We start from the raw sequence: 21441 nt of genomic DNA, 5'->3' as shown, positions 1-21441 counted from the left end.
ACGTCTGATCCAGTTTCTCTAGTGTGTTCCAGGCAGTGTCTGTCGCTTCAGTGATTATCTGCTGGGACTCAGGGGGTTCATTGAAAATGCAGGTTCCTGGACCTGATCTAGACCAAGGGAAGAAGACAAGCCGGGGAAAAGAGGAGGCAGGGATTTGCATATTTTAAATGATTCCCTGGTGATACTGACAGGCAGGGACCTAGTGACAATATTGATGGTGTGGTAGGCTCAGATTTTCATCGATCACCTACCATTTAATGGACAATTTCAGAGAGGTTTAATATAGGATCGCTGACACCTCTTAGGTGCCATGCGTCAGGCCCTTTATGTTTAAATCTATGAGTAGACCACTATTATTAGCCCCATTTTACAGAAGAGGAAACGGAGGCGCAGAGAGGTTAAATAACTTGCCCAGAGTCGAACATCTGATGCGGAACTGTCGTTTTCTTTGTGGATCCTCAAAACAAAATCCTGCCCTTTGTTAATTACAAAATAAGCTGGACACTAGCAGAAATGGACCTAAAGGGTCTATTTGGATCCGAACTGTGCCTTGGTATTGTGTCCTGTGCCTTATAAATTATTCATTCCTTTAGCAAGGCCTTAGGAGCATTTAGAATCCCTGTGGCTTAGGTAGGGATTCCTCAAAAGGAGGGCTTATACAGGAAATGAGAGTGTATCAGACAAACTCGTAACTTCTTAGCAGGTGCCCAAGGATAGATGAGAGGATGGTGGGGTGGAATAGAGGGGCTTCTGTCCATTGTTAACCTGTGCCAGGCTCTGTGCTGAGCGTTTACAGGTAATTTTTCATTTATGCCTCACAAGAACCCTGTTCATTGGCTTCTGTTGATCATTGACTGAACACACTTAGAGACACAAAGAAGCTCGCCCGTGGTCATACAGCGTCCAGGTTGTGATAGGAAGACAATGCCTGCCTCTCTCCAGAACCTGGCTTTGAGCACTCTATGTTCTGCTTCTGACTATGCAATCAAATAGGATTTTCTGATTTCTAGAGGAGAATTACTCTCCATCTGATAGTGACCCAGACAGTCCAGTCACTAAGATCACTCTAAGGTTTAAAGAGATCTTCTCAATGGCTTATGATGTCATTCAGCATTTACTTGGCCTCCCCACTTTGCCCCCTGATTCTGTTGCCCCTGCCTGGCCCGCCAGGTAAGAATCCTTCAGAGCTAATATGACAATGGCCAGGTTCATGGCCAATAACAAGATTGACGGATGTCTAGGGACTGGAGGAGGCCCAGAACTGTTTTTTTTGTTTGGTTGTTTTTTTTAAATTAATTAATTTATGGCTGAGTTGAGTCTTCGTTGCTGTGCGCGGGCTTTCTCTAGTTGAGGCGAGCGGGGGCTACTCTTTGTTATGGTGGCTTCTCTTGTTGCTGAGCACGGGCTCTAGGCGCGTGGGCTCAGTAGCTGTGGCGCATGGCCTTAGTTCCTCTGTGGCATGTGGGATCTTCCCGAACCAGGGATCAAACCCGTGTCCCCTGGATTGGCAAGCAGATTCTTAACCACTGTGCCACGAGGGAAGTCCCCCAGAACTGGTTTTTGAAGGAACATCCTAGCTTTGCCCATAAGTACACCATTTGCTTACCACTGCGCAGAGGCGGGTTGGCCTTCTGTGCTCTAAGCAGCTCCTTAATTTTCATGAGAGGACGTTTAGTGTCTGGTATTGGGCCATATGCAGGTGAATCTATTTGTATGGCAGGAATAGAGATGTAGTCGTAGAGAATGGACACGTGGACACGGGGAAAGGGAGGGTGGGACGAATTGGGAGATTAGGTTTGACATAAATACACTACCATGTGTAAAGTAGATAGCTAGTGGGAACCTGCTCTATAGCACAGGGAGCTCAGCTCGGTGCTCTGTGACGACCTAGATGGGTGGGATGGGGGAGGTGGGAGGGAGGTCCAAGAGGGTATACAACTAGCTGATTCACTTCATTGTACAGAAGAAACTAACACCACATTGTAAAGCAATTTTATCCAATTAAAAAAAAAAGAGAGAGAGAGAGAGGGAATTCAATATGATTATTTTTGAGCCACTTCAGAATTGTAGTGTTTGGTCATGAAGAAACCTTAGAAATCATCCAGCTCAATTTCTCCATCTTACTGAAGAGGGAAGGAAAAACCTGCACATTAAGAGACTTGTTCCAGGTAACTGGTTAGTGGCAAGTCTAGAACACAGTTACCGGCACCCAGCACAGTGCCTTCCTTCCACCTCTTTGATCTGATTTTATGGCGGCACCGCCCTTATCAAGCTGAATCATGTCATGAATAAGCCCTAAGAATTTCAGAATTTCAACTTCAAAATGTTTCATGTGGTAGGGCTTTCTGAGCACATGGGCTCAGTATTTGTGGCACGCAGGCTCGGTAGTTGAGCATGTGGCCACAGTAGTTGCAGCACGCGGGCCCTAGAGCGTGCGGGCTTCAGTAGTTGCGGCGCGTGGGCTCAGTAGTTGTGGCTTGCGGGCTTAGTTGCTCCTCAGCGTGTGGGATCTTCCCAGACCAGGGATCGAACCCGCGTTGGCAGGCGGATTCTTAACCACTGCGCCACCAGGGAAGTCCCAGTAGGGCTTTCCTTTTAAAGGCAGATTTACCTTCCTTATTATATGTTAGTTAGGCTAGTGATAAAATTATGATGTTTCTAAATGTACAATAGTGGATGATGAGAGAGACTCTTCTGAACTATTACCAGGCCTGCTGGAGAGCTTCACATCCAGCAAAGTGGAAAATCTCCTTATGGATATTCCATTTTCTTATACAGGTTTTCAATGGAGAGGAAGAAAACCTAACAAAAAGATAATAAAAGGAAGAGGTACATATCGTTGTGAACGTCTTTATCACTTTTTAATCTTCTAGGCCCCCGACCTTATTATCGAGGCCTCAGACACACAGATGTGGGTTGTACCCTTTGACCCAATGTCCTTGGAGAATGGGCATGTGAGTGGAGGAGACCTAAGAAAGAATCTGTTCATTAAGTTTACTGTTTCATTCATTAAAAATAATCCCACGAGTGTGGACCAGTTAAGGCAGTAACATCAGGGCCCATGCTGTGACCCCCTGCCTTGTCTTCTGCTCTACTCCATACGAATTTTGTCACATTGTCATTGTCACATTGACTTCACACTGAGATACAGAAGAGCCCATGGCCTTTTTCTTTTCTTTTTAACATTTTGTTGAAGTGTAACGTGCTCACAGAAAAGTACACATAGTATGAAGGGACAGCTCCCTGAATTTTCACCAGATGAACCCACCCCCGAGAGCTTTTGAGTACCACAGGGCTGGTTTCATAATCTGGTGTCACCATTTGCGATCTGTGTCACCTTGGGCAAATTATGGGACCTTTGTGCATCTTAGTTTTCTCACCTGGTGGTTGCTTTTCATAGGTATTTGTGGAGAGTAAAGATAAGATATGTAACTTACCCAGGGTTGTTCTTCCTTCCCTCTAATCTGAGGAGAGCCTCTGCAAACTAACACCCTCAAAGTGGGTTACGTATGTGGTAGCTGGAAGTGTGTAATGTTAAGTAACCACTCACGTGTATCCAGAAATGTAGTTGACAATATGGATCAGAGAAAACAAATGCCCGCGACTGATTTTGGCCCAATCTCCTCGAGGGCTCACTGGGGAAGCTTGGTTTGGAGTAGGTTGAAGTTTTACCCAGTTTACTTATTCATATATACCCTGCTTCATTCCAGAAAGGGATCATAGAGATATGCATAGTACAACATTATTTAAAATAAGTGAGGGAAAAATTAAAAAGAGAGGGGAAAAATAACTTAAAAAGAAAATATAAACGAATGAATGAATGAATGAGTGAATAAACAAGGAAATGAATCAAGGCTAAAGTAGAAACGTAAGCTAAAGCCTGGGGTGAGGTTGATACACAAAATAATGTCACGAAATCCAGCTCGTTTGCTAGATGTGGGCCTCAGAGCTGGCTTTGGTCAGCTTAGCACAAAGCAAATAGGGGAAATGATTAATAATGAGACTCACAGGGCCCTTGTGATATGAAAACAAACCAGTTGTGCAGGAGAAACACGGTTTTTTCCTTGGCGCCAAGACCTTCCTTCTGTGGGTCTTCACAAAGAGAATTTGATGCAAAGGGGTGAGATGCCCTGTAATTGATCAAATCACCTGCTTTGTAATGCTGTGTCTTAGCCTCTGCCTCTCTGTATACAGGGGGCACAAAGCCAACACCTAATTTAATAGAAACAGTTTTATAAATGACCATAAACTGATGAAATTCTCTTCTCCAATTTCTTTCAATGATACAATGAAAATTAACACAGGCTGGTTCCATGTAACAGAGAAATCCACTTGTGAAGTTTCTAAACCTACCAAGCAGCAGTGTGGTTTAAGCTTGATGGGACAAGAAGAATTTTGGACCGTTCTTCTAAAGAAGGCTCTGAGGGGGAAGCATGCTTTTTAGGATGTGCCTGGGAAAAAGGGACTAGGAGAAACTGAAGGGAAGGGGGCTTTCTCGGTGTGAGCTGCGATCTGAGAGCCAGTACAGGCCTGGGCCTGCAGGACTTGACTTTGGGGAGAGGGAAACTATGCTTCATTGAAAACATTATAGTTCCTCACCACTGAGGAGCAGGTTTGGGGGAAGGATAATGAGGTCAGTTTGGGAGAGGTCGGGTTTGCAGCACCCCTACCTGGGAAGTTTTTTTACACACACACAGACACACACACACACTCAAATATATATCCTTGTCATCACGTTAAGTAGACTGTCTGTCAGATTCCAGCTGAATGAGGGCATATACACAGAGGCAAATGATGAAAAATTGGGTTTAGTTTTGAAATTTGAAATTCAGATGTTTGTCAAATAAAACCACCCTTAATAGTAGCAGCAAATAGTGTGTTTTCTTGCCGTCACTGGTAAAACAGTGGGTCTCAAAGTCTAGTTTGGAAGCTTAGGAATCCCTGATGTCCTCTCTGTGGGTCCATGAGGTCAAAACTATTTTTATAACAATAATAAGGTTGACTTTTTTCACTCTTTTTCTCTCTGGGCTTAGAGGATACGTGATGTGTGATATCACAACAGACTGCAGAGGGACTTCCCTGGTGGCGCAGTGGATAAGACTCCACGCTCCCAGTGCAGGGGGCCTGGGTTCTATCCCTGGTCAAGGAACTAGATCCCACACGCATGCCACAACTAAGAGTTCGCATGCTGCAACTAAGGAGCCCGCCTGCCGCGACTAAGACCCAGTGCAACCAAATAAATAAATATTTAAAAAACCCAAAAAACAAAAATCAGACTGCAGAGAACCCCAGCACCTTCTAAATCCAGGCATTAAAAGAGATTTGCAAAAATGTAAAGCTATGTATTCTTCTCATTAAATTATCTTTTGGAACACGGTTATTTTTCATAAAAATATGCTATTTATACTGATGTGATGGGTTTATCATTATTTTAGATAATAAATTTACTTTATCCTCGGTTTTAATTTCTAATATGGAAAATACTGACAGCTGTAAAACTACGCAAACAAAAGCTCTTTGGGATCATCCATAATTTTAAGACCAAAAAGTTTGAGAACCCCTGTATTAGGAGGATTCTTACCATAGACTTTTTTTTTTTTTTTTTTACCGTGCCGTGCGGCATGAGGGATCTTAGTTTCCCAACCAGGGATCAAACCCGTGCCTCCTGCATTGGGAGCGCAGAGTCTTAAGCACTGGACCGCCAGGGAAGTCCCTGCCATAGACTTTTGATACCAGGCACTAATAATGGTACACAAAGAGGTGTCTACCTCACTGCCTGGACACAAACCTGCAAGTAAATACACAGAATTGTTCCACACAGTGTTGGCATCTCCGCTTTATCGGCGTGTTCCTACCACAGAGATTTAGTTAGCACTGGGATTATGGCAATTAATAAACAAGGTCTCTACCCTCATGGAACTGATTTATAATAAAAGTGTGTCGAGAAATCAGAATCGTTAAGGATTTGCAGCGTACCAGAGGTCAGTGTATACTGCAACTCTGGAACTGGTAGAAGGTGAACCTCTGAGGGAATGGATATCACTCCTCGCTGTGGGCAACGCCCTGTGCTGAGTGCTTGTGTGTTACTTAACTTTATCGCAGTCTTGGATGGTCCATATCATCGTATGTCTTTATGAGTGCAGACACCGAAACTCAGAGAGGTTAGATCATTTGTCTACGTTGTCAGTTGATAAGAGATAGAACCAGGGTTTGTGCATTTTTGTAGCACCTTTGCTTTAGGTAGTCTTTCTCTTTTAAGGAAGCAGTAGATTTGCCCTTTCTCTCTCCCCACGTACACGTTGGAGGAAGGGCCTGTTGCCATACTCTTGCAGCGCGTCTTGTGTGCCACGTTCTCGCACAGATGCGGAGAGTAGCGGTGAGGAAACCTTCACATCCAGGTTGGGAGTCTTCCACTGTGGTAGCATCCAGGTGCATCGGGCTGACGTTATCTACGAAGGAGTTTCAGACAGTGTGGAACCTGTTTGACCGGCCGAGCCCACCCAGAGGGTACTAGACACCAATACAGTAACCACGGCAAGGTCTGTTTCCTTGTACCCTCTTTCTGCACAGCCAATTAAGATTTCAAATCACTTCTTTCTTTGCCAGGACAGATTATTGCTTAAGTGTCTCCTAGAGGTGACCTTTCTGGGCCTGTAAATGGTTTAATTTGGACCCTGGTAGGTGTGCTGGGCCGAATCTAGGGGGCACCTTTGGATTCAAAGCCAGTTTCGGCCACTTGGGTTTTCGTGGCAGCCGCCATGGTAGGTATGTCTGGTCCCAGAGGAGCTTCCTCTGAGCTATGTGATGTACCACCCCCCTCCCCCTTGTACCCTCCCAGAGAACCTTCTCCATCAACTGCCCAAAAGGCCTGTGACCTGTGGTCAGAGCCCAGCATAGTGACTGCTTGGTGTATCAGCCTCTCCGGAAAGCAGTCTAAAAACCTGTGCACGATTCTGGAATCTTTCAGATGCCTCAGGGACTGGAAATAAGTCTCTTCTAAATGGAGAGCACACTTGCATACATACCCACAAATAGTCTTCATTTCAGGATGGAATCAGGGCCTCTGCTGGCCAGATTTTTGAGTTGCATTTTAACTCCGCTCATGTCGCTGTATAATTTGAAACATCCATTGTCCGTGCAGCCGACGAAGCCTGCAGAGGTAGCGGGTCGCGGCAGGCTGTGCGTGGGAAACAACGTCGATCATCTGTCTGAATTCAAAACATGCATTTTGACCAGTTTCCTCTGGGTGGTTTCTTCTCTTGAAAAACGACTTGCTCTAGCTAGCTGGCCGGCGAAGCCCTCTCGCTGCGCGCGGGCTTCTCATATTCATTCCTCTCTTTCCCGGGGCTGCTCCTCCCAGCGTTGCCAAGCCTCAAACGTCTCAGCCCCCACCCCTTGCCCAGCTTATCAGCCGTCCTTAACCTTTGTCCCGTCATCTTGGTGGGGCTGTGGTGCACTCGTGGTGCAGCAGGAAAACAGTACCTCTGTGCTCAGAACAGTGGTCCTCCAACCCGCTGGTAACTCTTTCCACCGTGGTTTAAATCAGGGCCCATAGGACTTCCCTGGAGGTCCAGTGGTTAAACACTCCGCGCTTCCAACGCAGGGGGTGCGGGTTCGATCCCTGGTCGGGGAACTAAGATCCCACATGCTGTGCAGTGCAGCCAAAAAATAAAAAATCTGAAAAAAGAAAAAGGAAGGAAGGAAGGAGAGAAAGAAGAAAGAAAGGAAGGAAGGAAAGAGAAAGAAATCAGGGCCCTTCCTCAGCTTTCTCGATGTCCTGGTTTGCCTTTGGGGAAAGAAGGAAGAGCCATTCCAGTTGGGTCTTTACAGCTGAGGGTGTTTTCAGTTGGCATCTCGGAAGATGGTTTGCCAGCTTCTCCCTGGCAACACCTGGCATTTCATAGTCCTGTTACTTCCCATCCTTAAGGCAAGGCACGCACACAGGGCGAGTGGCCTTCAGCAGATCGGGGCAGTTCGGAGTTGTCTGAACACGGCGACTTTGATCTGTTGGTCTGTTTTAACTTCAGCCCCTTTAAAGAAAGTCCGAATCCTTGTTTCAAGTAGAGCCAAGCCAGTCAGAGGGGCCCCACCGGTGTGATTTCAGGACCAGCCGTGATAAAGCGGGGACCTTAGGGGGTGAGACAGGCTCACTGAGACCTTGGGAGATTCAAGCCCTGCTAACCCTCCCTTCAGCAAGCTGGGGGCAGGTGTCTGACTCCGGGGTGGTGGCAAACGTTAGATGCGATCCTGTAGGCAAACCACGTGGCTCAAGGTGGAGTCAAGGCTCTCGGGACACGTTAACTGTGGTTTGTTTCCAGCTTCACGATCCAGACCTGTTTCCAGTGCAAGCTTTTGTAGCTCTGGAGCTCACTACTACAACCAGCATTAAAGCAGTAAAGCTAAGGAGAGCCTGTCTGGGGGGGTATCCTCAGCTGCTGGGGAAATGGAAGGGAAGAGAACAGAGGCAAGGACAAGCCATGCTTCCAGCAACTTGAGTCACGAGGAGAACTTTGAGAGGCTGGAGCCAGAGGGGAAGGCAGGGGAGGCTGGGGGGGACCTGCATGTGTTTGCACGCCCGCCTGTGACGGCTGAGGTGCTTTCTCCTCTTTCCCCTATGTCTTCTGCCACTGGACAGGCCGCCCTCAGGCTGCTGGGCAGTCTGCATCCGGGCCCTACCTCCGGATGATGCAGCAGCTGCTGGTGGTGCCTGCACGGCCACGTGGCCTTGTCAAGCGCCTTCTGGCTGCTGTGAGCACCCGGGAGGGCTTTCAGATTTCAAGAAGTGAGAATACTCAGCTCTGGGAGCCGGTGGGGGGATGGGGCCTGAATTGCTGTCCCGGTTTCATGTAGCTTTGGACCTCCAGCCAGTCACTCTCTGACCCCAGTCTCCGCACATGCGTGAGGATTGTGAGTTACGTGTGCACATGCATAGACCAGACCCTCCAGGCCCCGAGATCCTCCCCACGGGGACTGAATGCATTTGAAACCAGCTCTCCAGGCCTCCTTCTTGGAGGTCGTACCACCTGCCAGGATTAGCACCTGGGGAGCGGTCCCTAACTACCAGCGCCTCTCCAGCCCCCATGCAGCTTTGAGAAATTGTCATTTGGGGACCGTGTTCTACATACCCGTGACCAAGATTGCTGGAACGACTCAGCAGTTCCCAGCACAGCCCAGTGACCCCACTGCTTCCCGCGTAGCCCAGCCTTTCTCAGCCTCCACCTTGAACCTGCTTCTCTTCTGTGACACTGTCTGAGAGCTAGAAACTCATCAATGAATCTTTCATTTTCAGTGTGCTCTTCCTGAACGAGTCGTCACTTGGGTTTTTTTCTAACTTGGCTCTCTGATCTCGAGGGCCACATCTGACAGAATGCTTGTGTTTAAAAAAAAAAAAGGAGGGGTGTGGGCTTTTTTCCGCATCTTTCTCTGTTAATCAAACGACTCTGCTTTACCCTAAATGCCTTACACAGGACTCATTTAGAAGACAAGATGCTGTTCGTGAGAAAGTGAAAGTAGCTGATAATCCTTTTTTTTATATGTGAAAAAACTGACAAGCCATTTAAACCTTTCTCCTCCTGGTAACTCAGAGCAAAATCGACTTGAATTTTTGCCACTTTTGATTTTTCCCTCCTTGTGCCCAGGATAACGATGTCATAGGAGCTTTTAGGTACCACACTCCTGCTCAACTCTTCAGGTAAGAGGAATAGTTGGCTTTCTCCTTGAAAGGAGGGCAGTACGGGCTGTGTCTGAGCTATTCTCTTGCAAATCCCCCTGGGTACTTAACGGTAAAGTCTGACCAGCTTCTAGTCTGCGACTCTTCTCGCTTTCCTTTGAACAAGGGCAGTGAGTTGCTCTTTTTCTGCCCAGCCCTCACGCTGAAAAAATCCAGTAGGTGGCCAAAGAGTCTTTAGAAGACTGAAGACAGAGCCGTTGGACCAGGTTTTAAAAAGAAAAGTGTGCTTGGAGCTTTGTCCAGAGAACAATGCAGGAGGAGCTGAATGGGACCGCGGCTTGGGGACAGGTGACTTTAATTAGGCAAGTTACAAATTGACATGTCTGACTATGGCTAAATGAAGTTCTCAAAATAATCCCCAAACCTGGCACTCGGAGGGCTGAAGCAAGTCCTCAGACCAGAGCTCTCGGCCAGCCTTGTTTCAGCCTCTAATTTATGATGTGGTGGCATCCTCTGCAGCCCCACCGGGAGCCCCTCCGGAAGGCTTGCTCTGCCGGACATGGACGGACTCTGCCAGCACCCGGGGAGCCCAACCCCGGGAGTCCCATGGGTTGAGAGCTTTGCCCTTTGTAAACGCCTTTCGTAAAAAATTCTGAGTTGCGGAGATGGCGATAAGGAAATTGCTCTGCAGTTTTATGGTGCCAGCACTCGGTTTCCTGTGGTTTCCCATGTGCCGCTTTGATTCGAGTACTGTAAGGCCTGAGAAGCGAGTGTGACCCCACCCTCTGTCACCTGTCCTGGGTCTGGCTCGTGTACGTCCCGTTTCCCCAGCCACAGGTGCGTGCTGTGTCCCGGGGGATGTTCTCAGGAGCGATCTGCATCTTCGAATAAAAGACTCACTGAAAGCGACTGGTGCCTTTAGCATTTGTGCGGTGATCGTCTTTATAGATATAGTGGTAAAACAGACGTTACATATAATTTACTATTTTAGCTGGTTTTTTTGTTTGTTGGGGTTTTTTTTTGCGGTACGCGGGCCTCTCACTGTTGTGGCCTCTCCCGTTGCGGAGCACAGGCTCCGGACGCGCAGGCTCAGCGGCCATGGCTCACGGGCCCAGCCGCTCCGCGGCACGTGGGATCCTCCCGGACCGGGGCACGCACGCGCGTCCCCTGCCTCGGCAGGCGGACTCTCAACCACTGCGCCACCAGGGAAGCCCCATTTTAGCTGTTTTTAAGTGTACAGTTCAGTGGCATTAAGTACATTCACACTGTTGTGCAGCTATCACCTCCATCCTCTCCAGAACTTTTTCATCTTCCCAAACAGAAACTCCGTCCCCATTAAACACTAACTCCCCATCCCCCTCCCTGGTAACCCCTGTTCTACTGTCTGGCTCTATGGATTTGCCGTTGTAGGGACATCATGGAAGTAGGGTCATCCAGCGTTTGTCCTTTTGTGACTGGCTTTTTTCACTCAGCCTAATGTGTTCAGGGTTCACCTATGCTGTAGCCTGTGTCAGTACTTCAGTCCTTTTTAAGACTGAATGACATTGTACATACAGACCACATTTTGTTTATCCATTCTTCATCTGTGAACACTTGGGTTGCTTCCACTTGCTGGCTGTTGTGAATAATGGATGTCCAAATATGTTTGAGATTCTGCTTTCAATTCTTTAGGGTATAGATGCAGAAGTGGAATTGCTGGATCATAGGGGTAATTCTATTTTTAAGTTTTTGAGGAACTGCCATACTGTTTTTCCATAGAGGCTCTTCTGTTTTGCATTCCCACCAGCAGTGCACAAGGGTTCCATTTTCTCCACACCCTTGCTGACTGTTGTTGTTTTCTGGGGTTTTGGTACTAGGCCTCCTAATGGGTGTGGGGTGGTGTCCCATGGTGGTTTGGGACAGTGGTGGTTTTAGTGTTGGTGTTTGGTGGCATGCAGAGCTGAACCCCCTTGCTGTGTTTCTGTGCGATAGAACAGACTCTAGGAGAAGGCCCCTTCCCCTTCCCCGTTGCCTGGGGTCTAGATCTGAGCCCTTGCTCTGGTCTGCTCTAGCTAAGCCCTGCGGCTCTTTGGGCAACTGGAGATAAGAGACACGTGATCTGGGCCGCTCTTAGCTCCATCCTGGTGGAAGGAGGTCGTAGCACCTTGGGGTGGGTTGGGATTCCTTGAAGATCTTTCTTCCAAGCACATGGGCAGGAGCAGAGGCACTTAACTTTGATCAGTTTGCTGGGGGGTGTGCTTTCACTGGAAGGCACACTCACCACTGACACATTTTTTAGTTTTACAGAGATATCCTGCGCCTCCCACAGCTTTTGAGAAAGACGCTCACCTACCACAAAAGCATTAGTTTTCCAGGGTAAATGGAAAAAATACAAGACCTGTTTATTGCAGGTTTATGTTTCCAGTGGAATGATGGCTTTTTAGATGATTTTGAAAATTGTGGCTCCGATCCCAGATTTCTGGTTTTATAAAATGCTTTGAGATTCTGTAATATGAGGAGATAACACATAAAGTTCATATGGGTAAGAATAAGTCTAATTAAGTTAGTACAATAATAAAGTAAGGCAATTACATAAAATATGGGAAATAGAAAAAATATAACCCATTCACATCACTCTAACATTATTTCTTTATCATTTTGGTACATTTCTTTCCAGTCTTTTTTACTTACTTAAAGAAAAAAACATGATTGTAATAATATGTACATAAAGTGTGTAAATAAATCTTTCCAAAAGGTTTTGCTCAGTTTGCTGATGCCATTAGCAATTCAGCATGTGAAACATCTACTCATTTCACTATATCCTGGTGGACTTTGGGCATTTTTTCCCCCCTAATTTAATAGAAAAAAAAATGTTTAACGACTTACCTTAATCTATGTTTCTTTTGTAAAAAGCAAATGATGTTTTTCCTGGTTTGTTTTTTGCTTTTTTAATTTGACATAGAGAAGGTTCATATTTCTATGTGGTCAAGTTATCTATGGTCTTTTTTTTTAATATCCCTTTTATTTCTAATTTTATATTTGTCTATTCCTTATTTGCATTCGAGTTTTAAAACTTCTTCCCCCTCCAGTGGTATGATACATTTTTTTCTCTCTGGGAGTATGACCAATTTTGTTTTTATTTTATTTTTAGGTTTTAAAACTACATCCCTCTTTAACTAGTTAACCCACAAGGAATTTATTTGGGTGTATGGTTTGAGGTAAGAATTTACCTTGATATTTTCCCCCATATTGCTAACCAAGTATTCCAACAATTGTTACTGAATTACTCTGAATAATTCTGTCCTTCTCTGATGATTACTGGTGCTTCCTGTATCATAAACTGACTTTTAATAAGTGTATCAGACAGATCTATTCCTAGTTTATCTACTCTGTTCTGTTAATTACTTTTTTCTTGCACAGTCCCCATGCTTTAATTATAGACTGATAATTGTTTAAATATCTAATACGCCTTCTTCCTGTAGTTGTATAGCAAAATTTTCTTTACTATTCTCATCAGTTTGTTTCTTTTAGGCTCACATGGGAACTGTTTTGTTATGTTTCTTTGTATAAAATGTTCTATCCAGTTGGGGTTTTGATCAGAATTGCAGTTAACATATAAATTAATTTAGAATATACATTTTAAAAATAAAATTTTAGCCTTCCTATCTAAATCTTGCTTCATCTCTCTTTACTTTTTGTTATATCTGTGTCTAGGTGGGTTTTTTATTTTTGCTTTTATTGATTACACACAAACTTTGTTGATTTGTGAATGGGGTTTTTTTAATTGTACTTTTTCTTTTAATTGTACTTTTTGATGGTTATTGCTTTCACATAGGAAGCGTGTGTGTGTGTGTGTGTGTGTGTGTACTTGCATATGTTATAGCTATTCACTTACAGAGCCAAACAATAACATATTGAAGAGAACACAGTCGTTGGAGTGTTTGGAATGGATCAGACTTGGTTTGAATCCCAGCTCTACTACTTACTAGATGCTTGACTCTTCAATATAGCACTGCAGTGTTGATCATATAGGATTTCAATAATGATAGCTACTTTGATTAGATTTCTCTTGAATATAGTTTTCCATTTATTTCTTTGGGTTTTCTATTTACACAGTGATATCTACAATTAATGATAATGTGAACTTTTTCTTTCCAGTATTTAAATCTCTTAATCTGTTTCATGTCTTATTGCATTGGCCAGAAAAACTTGCTAAACAATACTAAATAATTTTTTTTCTGTCCTGGAGATTTTTGTTCTTATTTTTAAAGAAGTTCCTCTAGCTTCTCATTATGAAATATAATTTCCCTGTGAAATATATTAGTTGGCTGTGGTTTGAAATGGGTACTCTTTATATGTTGGAGAAGTATATTTCAGTTCTTACTGTTTAAGTGTTTTTAAGTTAAAAATCAGTTATCTTGGGGACCACCATGGTGTCCAGTGGTTAAGCCTCCACGCTTCCAATGCAAGGGGCACAGTTTTGATCCCTGGTCGGGGAACTAAGATCCCACATGTTGCATGGCGCAGCCAAGAAAATATTTAAAAAAAAAAAATATATATATATATATTGGTTATCTTGGAAGATTCATACAATTTGAACAACTTTATTTACAAATTACAATATTAATATTACCTAAGAGGAAAGATAGAAATTAAGGGTCAGTCCTATCTTGAACATACAGGTTATCATTTCCTGTAAAAATACCTGTCTCTGTATGAGGTATTTATGAGTCCTCTTATGGATTTGAATACTGAAGAGCAGTTAACCTTCTTGGGGATGGGGTGGGGTCGGGGAGGGCATCTACCCTTTAGTGGCCTAACCACCAGTTTCTTCATATATAGAAATCTGTACCTTGCTTTTATATCTGGTTGGGGTTCCACAGGAACCTTTTAATCTTTGATTCCTACTTTGAATTCCCATGTATACCAAAACTTGGAACATAACAAGTTTTAAGTAGAAATCATATTTAAACTTTGTAATCTTAAACTAGGTATTCTTCTGGTTCAGGTTTATTGGTGTTTTAGTAATAATTGTTTTCCTGATGTAAAAGTAATATATATTCATTCTGGAAAATTTGAAAAATGTGGACAACCACAAAAACAAAACTTAAAAATAACACATACCGCTTTATAATTTTTTCACTTACTGTATTTTGAACATTTTCCAACCTTAAGTAAACTTACACTTCATGATTGCTAATGGTAGCCTGTTATTCTATCATATGACTATTTTACCATTTATGTACTAAAGCCCTATTAGTAGACATTTAGCTTGTTTCCAGTTTTTCATGATGGCAAGTGATCTAATAACAACCACCTTTATACAAATATCTTTGTATATATCTCTTTAGAAAAGCTTCTAGAATTCTTTTTTTTTTTAATTGGAAGTGGATTGGCTGGCTGAAAGAAGTACACATTTTCAAGGATGTAAATTTTCAAATTTCTGTTCAAGATAATTGAAACACTATCATTGCCACAACAGTGTATATCTGTTTTCCTCAGCTTTGCCCAAATTAGATGTTGAAATTTTAAAATATTTTTTGCCAATATGATAGGGGAAAAAAATCTTAACTGCAATCTTTGATTTGCATTTCTTTCATTACTACAGATGCTGGACATTAAAATGTGTTTATTAAGTATTTATACGTTTGCTTTTGTGAATTGCTTTTTCATATCCTTTGTCCATTTTGCAGTTGAGATGCTCTTTTTGTATTGACTTGTAAGAGTCGGTAGAGCATACAAATTAAGAGGAAAAGCATGAAACTCAGAAAGAGGTCTACATTCATGTCTCTGTTCTGATGCTTATTAGCTCTGAGACCCGGGCTGTGTTACTTCTTAGCCACTCACTGTCTCCACTTCTCTATTTTAAAAGTGGAACTAACTGTATCTCCCTTATAGGATTATGATGAGATATTGTGTGCAAAGCTAACACATCTTATACACCTACTAAAGTGTAGCTTTTGTTATACTGTTATACTGAGGCTCCTTACCAACTCTGCCTGTAAATATGCTTTTCTCCTAGTTTGTCATTTCCCTTTCAATTTAGCCTGTAGATTTTTTTTTAATGTATTTAAATCTAAAATTGTTAGGCAAATGGAATGTGCATCTTTTCCTTTATGGTTTCTTCCTTTGCCCTAAAAACCCTTCAAACCTGCCCCCACCCCACCCCCACCCCGGCCAGAGACCAGGTAAATATTTACATATTTTTCTTCTGATTCTTCTATCCTTTTCCATTTTACATTCAATTCTTCAATCTATTTGGAATAGGTTTTAGCCTTTGGTGTAAAGTTAGTGTGAAGTTGGTATTTGGTGTGAATTTTTTTCCCTTTCAGTTGTTCCAGTTCTGTTGACTCATCTATCCTTTTCCCCTTGCTGATTTGAAGTACCACCTTTATCATACAGCAAATACTTCTAGGTTTCCTGTTTGATTCCATTGACCGGTCTAGCATTGCATTGGCACTATGGCATAGGATGGAACATACGTACATTATGTATATTCTAGCTGTATTGCATGCTTAATATCTACATGTACTTATCTCATCTCCCTCCTATTTTTTTTTTTTCCCCAAAACTGAAAGTTTGTTTCTCTGTGCAACTCTAGACTTACAGCCTGATCAGGACATAAATTTTCCTGTCATCCTACAGAGTGCAATAGAAAGAACTTGGGCTATAGACTCAGAGGACTTGGATTCCAAACCTTGCTCCACCCACTAGCTGTTTAAGTCGGGCATATTATGTACTCTCTCTGTGCCTTGGGTTCTCTACTGAAGGAATCATGGGAAAATCAGCTCTTATCCCAAATTAATCTGAAATAATAGGACCAACTTAACCAATCAGAGAGTCACATCACTCAGGTCTATCTGTTTCTATAAAATAAGCCATTGTTTTAATGACTGCAGAAAGTTTCTAACTCAGTATTTCGGTTATAACAATTTTGTCTTATCTGTTGTCATCATAATATAATTTCAGTAACACTAAACAGCTTTATAAGTACTTTTATGTACATACGTGCTCACATATGTAAATCCAGCTATATAAACATACTCATATTGATAAGTGGGTGATTATCATGTAGCAGTCAAGAAATAATGAACTTGATGTGGACTATTCTGGTTTTTTTTTTAATAAAAGATTACATAGGGAACTTGATGTAACCTTAACAGTTTTATTGGATTAAGATGTACGTGTTTGCTGCAGCATGTAAATATTAAGCATCAAAATTTTAAAATATACAATAAGAGCCACAGTTTACTGCATACATAACATGGGCCAGATGCCTTTTTGGGTTTTTTGTTTGTTTCTTTGTTTTTTTGCTGTACGCGGGCCTCTCACTGCTGTGGCCTCTCCCGCTGCGGAGCACAGGCTCCGGACACGCAGGCTCAGCGGCCATGGCTCATGGGCCCAGCCGCTCCGCGGCATGTGGGATCCTCCCGGACCGGGGCACGAACCCGTGTCCCCTGCATCGGCAGGCGGACTCCCAACCACTGCACCACCAGGGAAGCCCGGCCAGATGCCTTTTTGAATGCTTCATGCATATCATCTCTTTCGATCCTCATTGTTACATCCGTTTTAAAGTTGAAGGAACTGAAGTTCTCCAGAGTTAGACAACTGTACTAGTGACAGCTGGTCAGTGACGGTGCCGGGATGGTACCCAGGGCTGTCTCACAGCCCAGTCCATGCTCCTTACACTGTAATGGGCCACTTCCAAGTATATTTGCAGTCCTTGTTTTGCTTTGTAAAGTCCAATTTCTGAGAAATTGCAGAAAAAAGAAAGTAGTTGAAGCCTGAAACTTTGGTTTCAGTTGAGGAATAAAACATGCTCTGATACACAATGGAATTAGCTGTAAGGCACAGGAAACATGAAGAACTCATACAACTATAGTGTAAAGATAAATCGTGGGGAAGAGGAGCGGATCTGATGTGGAGAGAGCTCACATTTTAAAATTTGAATTACCTATATCGTCTGTCACATTCTGTGGATGGTTGCTTCAGATCCTTGGCTCTGATAGAGACGTTAAAGATAGGGACATTAAAACATAACCACCCTTTAGCCTGTAAGACCCACTGGGGCAGGGAACCTGTGTGCTTTATTGTACTCAGAGCCTGGAACATACATCATCAGTGCAACCAGTCGCTGGTTGAATGAATGAGTAATGCATGTCAGATTTCTTTAGTAACGTGAAGAAGTAACGTAGTCAGCCCACACACTCTGAAATAGCTTATTTTTTGAGCATGGACTCCGTTACGTAGCTGAGGTGAGCATATGAAAAAGTGCCTGAAATTGCTAAGTCCATTGCCTTGTAGGAGTTAGAGGCAGTGGGCAGAATCATCCCCACACCCTAGTCACTGTGGAATGACACCCAAGCACTAGATATGACTTTATTTCTTCCTGAGGGAAAGAAAGAGAGTCTTCTGTCTATTAGGATAGACACATTGTTTTCAGTGTTTGCAATTGTCAGCCTCTTTCATGGCTATCTAGTTGTGTGATTTACTGCAGCTCCTTAGCACTTTTTACGGTTGAAAACTCTGTTCTGATCCTTTGGCCTGGGAACATATGGACTTAGTCTGTTAGCAGGAGGACCAGTGGCCAGAGTTATTGGAAATACTACTGCACTGTCAGTAAGCTCGACTGACGACTACCGTTTGGGGGTGGACTTAACTGAAACTGCAGAAATTTTACTTTGCTCCTGTCCACCCTCAATTGAACCCACAAAGGTACAGATACTTACTACTTATTGAGGAAGTATTTATTTCATTTATTTGTACTCTGGTACGTGACAAAAGAGCGCTATCCGACAAAGAAACAAATGTTGAACTCCGAGTACATCTTTTAGGGAAAGAAAGAATCTGCATCCTGTGAGAATAGAGCGGTTTTTTTCCCTAATGCCTGCCACGTTGTCTGAAGGCAGGAGGGATGACCGGCCCTTTCTGTGGAGGGGTGAGGTTAAATCATTTAAAAATTCCATAAGCAGGGCTTCCCTGGTGGCGCAGTGGTTGAGAGTCTGCCTGCCGATGAGGGGGACACGGGTTCGTGCCCCGGTCCGGGAAGATCCCACGTGCCGCGGAGCGGCTGGGCCCGTGAGCCATGGCCGCTGAGCCTGCGCGTCCGGAGCCTGTGCTCCGCAACGGGAGAGGCCACAGCAGTGAGAGGCCCGCGTACCACAAAAAAAAAAAAAAAAAAAATTCCATAAGCAATAAACTTACATCATGGAGGAAAGGTTGACTTAGAAGAGTTATTTAACTTTCCCTGATATTCTGATATCTTTGAAACAACTTTAATAGTTGAGAAGTACGATAACCATGCGTCAATCTAAAGCCCAACTGGGAATCAGGACATCAGCAACATTTGGCTTCTGGGCAACAAAAGGAGATGCTGGTCCTTACACTTACTTTTTTTTTTTTTGCGGTACGCGGGCCTCTCACCGCTGTGGCCTCTCCCGTTGCGGAGCACAGGCTCCGGACGCGCAGGCTCAGCGGCCATGGCTCACCGGCCCAGCCGCTCCGCGGCATGTGGGATCCTCCCGGACCGGGGCACGAACCCGCATCCCCTGCATCGGCAGGCGGACTCTCAACCACTGCGCCACCAGGGAAGCCCCTTACACTTACTTTTGACACATTTCTCGCAATCTTGGTTATCCAGTTTCCTAACCACATAAATGAGAAACCGTCCGTTAGAAAGGGAAGAGGAGGTTGCTACTGGCAGGCATACTGAGGTCAGAAAGAAGTGACAAGACACAGCCAGACAGTGAGGGAGGAAAAATAGCTAAAAGCAGACGAAAAACTCCAACTGGGATCTACTGCGGAGGCCTAGGGGACGCTAGCAAATAGCTAGTACCTGCCTATTCAGATGAACAGTTTCTTGAAGATGCGACCATCTTGTGGTCTAGTATAAATCTTGCTTATAAAAAGTTATCTTTATTGGACAATCCAATAAAATATCTGAAGTTTATAATAGCATTTTGTGCAGATATTAACTTTCTGACTTTTCAGAAAAGGGAGAAAAAGTGAGGCAGTTCATAATACATTTTAGAAAACGATCTGCTCCAAATTTGTAACCTTTAAAAGGAAAAACACCAGAAATAATGCATTCCCCGAGGTATCTGGGTAGCTAAAGTCATAATGTATTGAGGGTAGCAGAGGTTGTATGAAGGCAGCCCATCCCTGTGATGCTGCACGGCTTGTCTGAGAGGAAGCATCTAATTGGCTACGTTACTAAGGGGATTTGGACGTTTGAAATGACATCTCACCACTGCCTCTCAAGCCTTCTGCTCGCCTTGCCCATCCTAGGCAGACCTTCCTCCCACAGTTGGAATTTCCCCTATGTTCCCCACTCTTTCCAGCCCATTTCCACCCCTCCTTCACGTCTATTCCACCTCTGCATACTGTGCAAACGTGTTCATCGAGAACCTGCGCTGTGCCAGGCCCTGGGCTGAGGGCTGGGATGGAGGAATCATTAGCCAAGACAGGCCCCGACTTTCAAGCCGCCCCATCCATTGAGACTGTGCACCCCTTGTCCTAAGAAACTCGAATTCCCGGGCTTCTCCACAGCACATTCCCTACTTCTGCCCCCCGATGGAAACTTCGTTTGTCCTTAGATATGTCACTTCCTCCCAAAGCCTTTCCTCGAGAAGACTGGTTCTCCCAGTTGACTGGGAGGCCGCGGAGTCTCTGGAGTGTGTTCCGCTCTCCTTCCACGCCAGGCCCCCCGTCGTCTTTGGGTCCCTCCTTCTTGTATCAGTCAGCTCGGGCTGCTGTAACTCAGCCACACAGGCTGGGGGGCTGGAACCGCAGCAACGTATTTTCTCACAGTTGAGGAGGCCGGAGGGCCGAGATCGAGGTGCTGGTGGGGTTGGTGCCTTCTGAGGCCTCTCTCCTGGGCTGGAAGATGCCACCTTCTCCCTGTGTCCTCACCGGGTCGTCCTTCTGTGTGTGTGTGTGTGTGTGTGTGTGTGTGTCTTGATCTCCTCTTCTTAGAAGGACACCAGTCCTACTGGATTAGGGACCACCCCAATTACTTCATTTCACCTAATGACCTCTGTAAAGGCCATACCTCCACCTACAGTTACACTCTGAGGGACTGGGGGCTAGGACTTCAGCGTACGCATCTGGGGGGACACGGCTTAGCCCGTGCTGCCTCCTCTGATGTGGGTGTCACCTGTCAACGCCCGCCTCTTCTCATCTGCATCCCCGCCACCTGCAGAGCCTCTCACAGGAGAGCCAAAGTGACCGACTTCACATTTTTCCTCTCCGTCTCCTGCCTGCCCTCAGTCTCAGTCCCTCCATGAGTGGAGGACCCTCTTTGTCAAGGACTCGTGTCCTGTCCTTCCTGCATCGTTTCCTCAGCCCCACGAGTAGGATTTCCCTCCAGCTCACAAGAGTCTTCTGCTTCTCTGTCTCCCCCGAGGTCTCCATCCCCGTCTCCCACCCTCAGACCCCCTTCTTCCTCTCACCCCTTGCCTCACCCTCCTGGTCACTGAAGCTGCCTTTCTGCCTCAGGGCCCTTGGCCACTCCCCATTCTCACAGCCTCAGGCCCTCTCTGGTGTCATCCCCCTTGTGATGGATTTTACTCATTTCAGCTTCCCGCTGTCAGTAATCCCTACCATATGTTTTGTCCCCTCCGTGGCTCTGCGGCATTGAAGCTAACGCAGAGCTGAACTTTTCTACCACCAGTTCCTGACTTCTTGCTTCAAGCCTTAGCCCCCGCCCTTGCTCTGCGGCCCTGCTGCTGTCCGTAGTCAAAGCCATCGCATGGTAACTCCCACAACCTGATGTAGTAGTTAAGTTTCTACCA

At 44.7% G+C, this 21441-nt stretch overlaps 1 protein-coding gene across 2 annotated transcripts in view; it reads left to right on the top strand.

Annotated features, from left to right (window-relative positions):
* Positions 1 to 21441, top strand: part of RREB1 (ras responsive element binding protein 1) — a 180139-nt gene that overhangs the window by 14705 nt on the left and 143993 nt on the right. The window contains exon 2 of one of the 2 annotated variants that reach the window (XM_033408066.2): positions 12801 to 12867. The exons of the other annotated variant lie outside the window; for it this stretch is intronic. The gene's annotated coding sequence lies outside the window, so the exon portion shown is untranslated. The remainder of the gene's footprint in view (positions 1 to 12800; positions 12868 to 21441) is intronic. 2 annotated transcript variants of the gene reach the window in all.

Source organism: Orcinus orca, chromosome 10 (assembly GCF_937001465.1).
Source record: "Orcinus orca chromosome 10, mOrcOrc1.1, whole genome shotgun sequence".
NCBI classification, from domain to species: Eukaryota; Metazoa; Chordata; class Mammalia; order Artiodactyla; family Delphinidae; genus Orcinus; species Orcinus orca.
Note: the sequence above shows the minus strand (reverse complement) of the source record. Positions and strands in the feature narration are given on the sequence as shown.